Source organism: Hordeum vulgare, chromosome 1H (assembly GCF_904849725.1).
Source record: "Hordeum vulgare subsp. vulgare chromosome 1H, MorexV3_pseudomolecules_assembly, whole genome shotgun sequence".
Classification (NCBI taxonomy): domain Eukaryota; kingdom Viridiplantae; phylum Streptophyta; class Magnoliopsida; order Poales; family Poaceae; genus Hordeum; species Hordeum vulgare.
Window position 1 is genome coordinate 230,199,215 of NC_058518.1, and position 6,778 is coordinate 230,205,992.

A 6,778-nucleotide genomic window follows, 5' to 3' on the forward strand; every position below is an offset into this window, starting at 1 on the left:
TCTGGGAGAGACTGTGCAAGGTAAATGAAGGAGTGTCAACCCAGCGTGACTCTCGTGTTGATATTCTTCGCAATCTCTTCAATCGCTTCAAGAGACATGACAATGAAAGCTGCCAAGACACCTTTGATCGCCTCACTGACATATCAAATGAACTGCAAGCACTGGGAGCTCGAGACATCACTGATCACGAAGTTGTGAAGAAACTGCTGAGATCTTTGGATTCTTCATTTGATACTTTAGTTCTGATGATTCAAGAAAGACCAGACTACAAGATGCTGGATCCAGCTGATATACTTGAAAGGCTAAATACTCATGAATTCCAGCTAGAAGAAAAGAGAGATCTATATGGACAAAGTTATTCCAGACCACGTGCACTGAAGGCTAGAGCAATTTCCTCATCTGAAGAAGAAGACACAGATGACAGCATTTGTGACCCTGAAGAATTTGGACAGGAGCTTGCAATGCTCGTGAGGAAATTCCAGAGATTTACACGACGTGGCCAGTTCCGTAAATCTTCAAGAAGAGACATGAGGAAATCAGAATCTTCATCTGAGGACTACAAGAAACGAACCTGTCACAAGTGCAAGAAATCAGGTCATTACATTGCTGATTGTCCCCGTTGGGGAAAGGAATCAAAGAAGAAGAAATACAAGGATGACAGTTCTGATGACTCGAAGAAGAAGAAGAAATCTTCAAAATCCTCATGTTCAAAGCCCTCATCACACAAGAAGACTAGTTTCAGAAAGGCTCGGGCACTTATTGGCAAGGAAATGGACTCCGAGGCAGAATCAGAGGAATGTGATGAAGAAGAGGGTTCTGAAGAAGACTCAGAATCCGGATAGGCTAGTCTTGCACTAGCAACCACTTTCGTCAGCAAGTCAATCTTCAATCTTGAAGAAAATGATTGCACAATCCATACTGATGACTATGCTGATGACTTCGCTCCAACCTATTGCTTCATGGCAAAGGGTTCGAAGGTACCAAATAATGCCTCCTCCTATGATTCAAGTGACTGTGAACCTGATGATTATAAGAAACCCAGTTACAGTAAACTTGCTATCATTGCCACTAAACAACAAACTGCTCTGGAAAAGCTTCAGAAACTAATCGATAAAAGTGATGATCTGTTGAATGATGAAATGAACCTTACCCAAATCCTCACTGACGATATGAAAAGTCTTCAGTCTAGATTAGATAATCTTCAGGATCGTTATGATACACTCCTCACTGATCATGAGAAGCTTTCCTATGAATTTCTTCAAAGGAAGCTTGATCTCGAGAAGCTGAGGATGTCTCATGATGATCTTCGTATGGAAAATGATTCATTACTAGCTCAACAGATCAGCGCTGGTCAAGTTGAATTTATTCCTCCATGTCTTAAATGCATTGAACACGAAACTGCTAATTCCTCACCAGAATCATCAAATGCTATCATTGCTACAAATTCTTCAACTGCACCTGTTGTGTCTATTTCCTCACTTGAGGAAAACACAAATGTTACTGATGAAAATGTAGGGTTGAAGGAATTGTACGTGACAGGCATGTACAAAAGCCTCAAAGGACATCAAACCCTTTGTGATGTGCTCAAAAAGCAGATCTTGAACAGGAACCCGAGGAAAGAAGGAATTGCCTTTGAGAGGAAATTAAATGCTGATGGATGTTATTGGAAACCTGAGCAGTATCCCAAAACCTCATGGGTTGCTGCTACTGGGCCTCCTTTTGATCCATCTAATCTAACTGGCTTTTCATGTGAATTATCCTATTCCTAAGATGAGTCATTTGACTCCAACTATAAACTGTTCAAAAATCAATCTGGTGAAGTATTTGCTCGATATGTTGGAACTAACTGCAGGAATGGCCCTCCTCTCAGGAAAATCTGGGTTCCCAAAAGCTGTCTTGAAGAATTTGAACCCCAGATCAAATTTCTCAGGAGGACCAAAGTCTTCAAGAGGATCAAAATCCTCAACTGGTCAAAACTATGCCCGTACCCATGCTTATGCGTCTAACATGCAGGGAAACTACAAGGAATATGAATATCAGCGTTACTCCTCAAATCATTATGTTCATAAATCCTCAAACCAGTTCTCTGCATATTCATATGAGTACTTTAATCCCCCTACTGTTAGGAGAAGTGCATTGGCTTCAATGCCACCTTTCTCATATGGTGCTCGCAGGATGATGAATTCTTTGCCACCCCTTCAGATGTGGATGGTGAAGAAATCAAACTAATCACTTCTGCAGGTTAGGTCTCGAGATGAAAATCATCATGTGAAGAATTTGCTAGAGACCTGAGGAAATGCATGATAGGACGCAAGCTAATGATTGATGAAATAGAAATATTTCACACGTCCTTACATTTTTGTTATGATGAAATTACTGATCTGATGAAATTAGTATCATATTCTTCAAATCTGAAGCATATGAGATCGTAAGCTGTACTAATTCATCTGCAGGATGACAAACCCAAGAATACTGAGTGGGTTCTTGATAGTGGCTGCACACATCACATGACTGGTGATAAAATCTTACTCATGAATATGCCACTAACTCCATCACCTCTGAAGCAAATCACATATGCTGACAAAGGTAAAAGCAAGGTATTGGGACTTGGCAAACTGGCTATTTCCAAGGATAGGCATATGGACAAAGTGATGCTTGTTGAATCCCTTGGTTTTAACCTTATGTCAGTCTCGATGCTTTGTGATCTTGATATGATTGTTATCTTTGGTAGATATAGATGTGTAGTCATCATGGAATCTGACAGATCCAAAGTCTTCGAAGGTGTAAGAAGAGGGGATTTGTACATTGTTGATTTCTCTACAGGTCCTCAACCAGCCACTTGCTTACTAGCAAAAACCTCAGAAGGATGGCTGTGGCACCGAAGACTAGGTCATGCAGGCATGAGGAATTTGCACACGCTCGCGAAGAAGAAGCATGTCATCGGCATCGAATCAGTCAAATTCCTCAACGATCATCTCTGCGGTGCTTGTGAATCTGGGAAAATGACCAGATCCAAGCATCCCTATAAGAATATCATGACCACTACACGTCCATTCGAATTGCTTCATATGGATTTATTTGGACCTACTCACTATGCCACACTAACCAATGCAGCATCTTTATATGGCTTCGTCATAGTTGATGATTATTCCAGATATACTTGGGTGCATATCATAGTGTATAAAACTGAAGTGCAGGAAATCTTCAAACGATTTTCTTCAAGGGCCTCAACGAACTTTGGCATGAAGATCAAACATATCAGGAGTGATAATGGAACCGAGTTCAAAAACACTGGTCTTGATGATTATCTTGATGAACTTGGTATTACTCACGAATTGTCTGCTCCTTATACTCCTCAGCAGAATGGTGTCGTCGAAAGGAAGAACAGGACTCTGGTTGAAATGGCAAGAACTATGCTTGAAGAATATCAGACTCCTCGTCGCTTTTGGCCTGAAGCAATCAACACTGCATGCCATATCATCAACAGGGTATATCTTCACAAATTCCTCAAGAAAACCTCATATGAACTCCTCAGTGACAAGAAACCCAATGTAAGTTATTTCAAAGTCTTCGGTGCAAAATGTTGGATTAGAGATCCTCACCATAGCTCAAAATTTGCACCTAAGGCACATGAAGGTTTTATGCTCGGTTATGGAAAGGACTCGCACACTTACAGAGTCTTCAACAACTATCACAACAAAGTTGTTGAGACTGTAGATGTGCAGTTCGATGAAACTAATGGCTCGCAAAGAGAGCAATTGCCTTCTGACCCAGATAAGCTCTCTCCTGAGGAAGCAATAAAGCTCAAGCCTACTGAAGACATTGTCCCCACTGTGGAAATTGGTGAAGAAACAATCCCCATCACTGATAAAAATCAAGAAGATGCTCCTGAGGAAATTGCACCAGCACCAGTTCCTCAGCCTAGACAAAATCCTGAACCAGCTCATCCAAGGATTGCCAACGACGTAGAACTTGACAAAATCCTCAACGACATCAACGCGCCAGGTCCTCTCACTCGCTCAAAAGCTTCACACTTAGTTAACTTTTGTGGGCATTTTTTCTTTGTATCCATCACAGAACCCTCAAAAGTTGCTGAGGCTTTTCTGGAACCGGAGTGGATCCAAGCCATGCAAGACAAACTTCTTCAATTCAAGCTGAATGACGTATGGGAGCTCGTCAAACGACCAGATCCTCGCAAGCACAACATCATCGGCACCAAGTGGATTTTCCGAAACAAGCAAGACGAGGATGGTCAAGTGGTGAGGAACAAGGCACGACTTGTAGCCCAAGGCTACACCCAGGTTGAAGGAATAGATTTCGATGAAACTTTTGCACCTGTTGCTAGACTTGAAGCTATTCGAATACTACTTGCTTATGCTAATCATCATAACATCACCTTATATCAAATGGATGTGAAAAGTGCATTCCTCAATGGTAAGCTTGAGGAAGAAGTATATGTTGCTCAGCCCCCAGGTTTTGAGGATCCAAAGAATCCAGACAAAGTCTTCAGACTCAAAAAGGCTCTTTATGGCCTCAAGCAAGCCCCTCGGGCATGGTATGATACATTGAAGGAATTCCTCATGAAGAAAGGCTTCAAACCTGGTTCACTCGATCCAACTCTTTTCACAAAATCCTATGATAATGAGCTATTTGTATGTCAAATATATGTCGATGATATCATATTTGGCTGTACTGACAAAAGATACAGTGATGAATTTGCCTACATGATGAGTGAAGAATATCAGATGTCCATGACGGAGGAGCTGAAATTCTTCTTAGGTCTTCAAATTCGTCAACAAAGCAATGGAATCTTCATATCATAGGAGAAATACCTCAAGGAAGTTCTCAGGAAATTCGACATGCACGAATGCAAAGGTGCCAAGACTCCAATGCCTACCAACGACCACCTCGGCACTGATGAAAATGGTAAAGATTTCGATCAGCAGGTATAGCGTTCTATGATTGGCTCCTTATTGTATCTATGTGCATCTAGGACAAATATAATGCTTAGTGTTTGCATGTGTGCACGTTTTCAAGCAAAACCGAAGGAATCACACCATAAGGCTGTGAAACATATTCTTCGATACTTAGCTCACACACCAACACTAGGATTATGGTATCCCAAGGGCTCCAATCTTCATCTGGTAGGGTATTCTGATTCTGACTATGCTGGTGACCGTGTGGATCGCAAGTCAACTTCTGGCACATGCCATTTCCTCGGAAGATCACTAGTTTGCTGGTCCTCAAAGAAGCAGAACTGCGTATCATTCTCCACTGCCGAAGGTGAGTACATTGCTGTTGGTTCTTGTTGTGCTCAATTGCTACGGATGAAGCAAACCATCAAAGACTACGGCATCAACATGAAGAATGTGCCTCTCTACTGTGACAATGAGAGTGATATCAAGATTGCATACAACCCAGTACAGCACTCGAAGACCAAGCACATCGAGATTCGTCATCATTTTCTTTGGGACCATGTCCTCAAGGGCAATATCCTCATCGACCATGTGAAGACTAATGATCAACTGGCAGATATTTTCACTAAGCCCTTGGATGAGAAAAGGTTTTGCAAGTTGCGGTGTGAGCTAAATATCTTAGGGACTTCAAATGTTTTGTAAAAACATGCACACATCCTAACACTTATGCAAAGTTGATGACTTAGATGTGCAACACATGATGAATCGATTTTCTTCAACTAATGAAGAATGTCACGCTGAATGTGAAGAAATTAACGAAGAAATTGATTCTCAGGGCCCTACGACAATTGTACGCGGCGTCTGTAATCAACATTCTTATATGGTGGGTCACGCCACCGCCCAATGTGACATTCCTCAAGTTGTTTTTCTTCAAATGTTCTATTTCCTCAAAATGTGTTTTTCTTCAAAAACAGTTGTTCTTCATTGTGATGATCTATCACTAAATCTTCAAAAACACTTGATGACTTTCATTTTGACTAGATAGACTTTGATTTCAAGTCCTCAACAGCATTCACTTATTGCTATTTCTTCAAGTTGATATTTCTGCTAAGTGAATGTGATCGGACCCTACTTTCCCTCTATGCTATACTCATCCAATCTATTCAATTCTTCATATGCGTTCTACTTGAAACTTTGTTCAAAATCCTCACTACGTCCTTGTCAGCTGATGATTTTGTAATGAAAATCCTCAAATCTTCAAAAATTGTTTCTTTAAGACACAGTAACTGAAGCCCCACTTCCCACGATCAGATAACCACGATCTCCACTATCTCCACCGCATTGTACGGGAGCTACACGTGTCCTGCGGAGACGTAGAGGCAGGGGCTATTTGGTCCGACATTCTCGCGTCAACAGTAACTTTTTCCTATAAATATGTCCTTATCCCCCTCGGCATCCTCTTCCTCGCCCCATCACTCTCCTGCCATAGCATACACCACCGAACCCTAGCGCCATCGCTGGTAGTCTCGTCGCCGGTGAGGAAGAGCTTCACTGCCTCGACTTCTCCGTCGCCGGAACCACGCCGGAGTCGGACCATCTTCGTCCGCCGCTGCCGTAGACGTCCTCTGTCGCCGGGTTAGGGTGCATTGGACACACGACCGAAGAGCCTCTCCACACACACCTTTCTGTGTTCTTCGTGCGCACCTTCCAGGGTAAATATATCCCATTTTTACAGCAAGTTAGATCTAAAATTTTACATCTTCTATGTGAAATCTGTTTTTCCTCAAGATACGATACGCACTTGATTACTCAAACACTGCCTATCACCACATCATTGATGAACTATGCTAAGCATCTAAGAT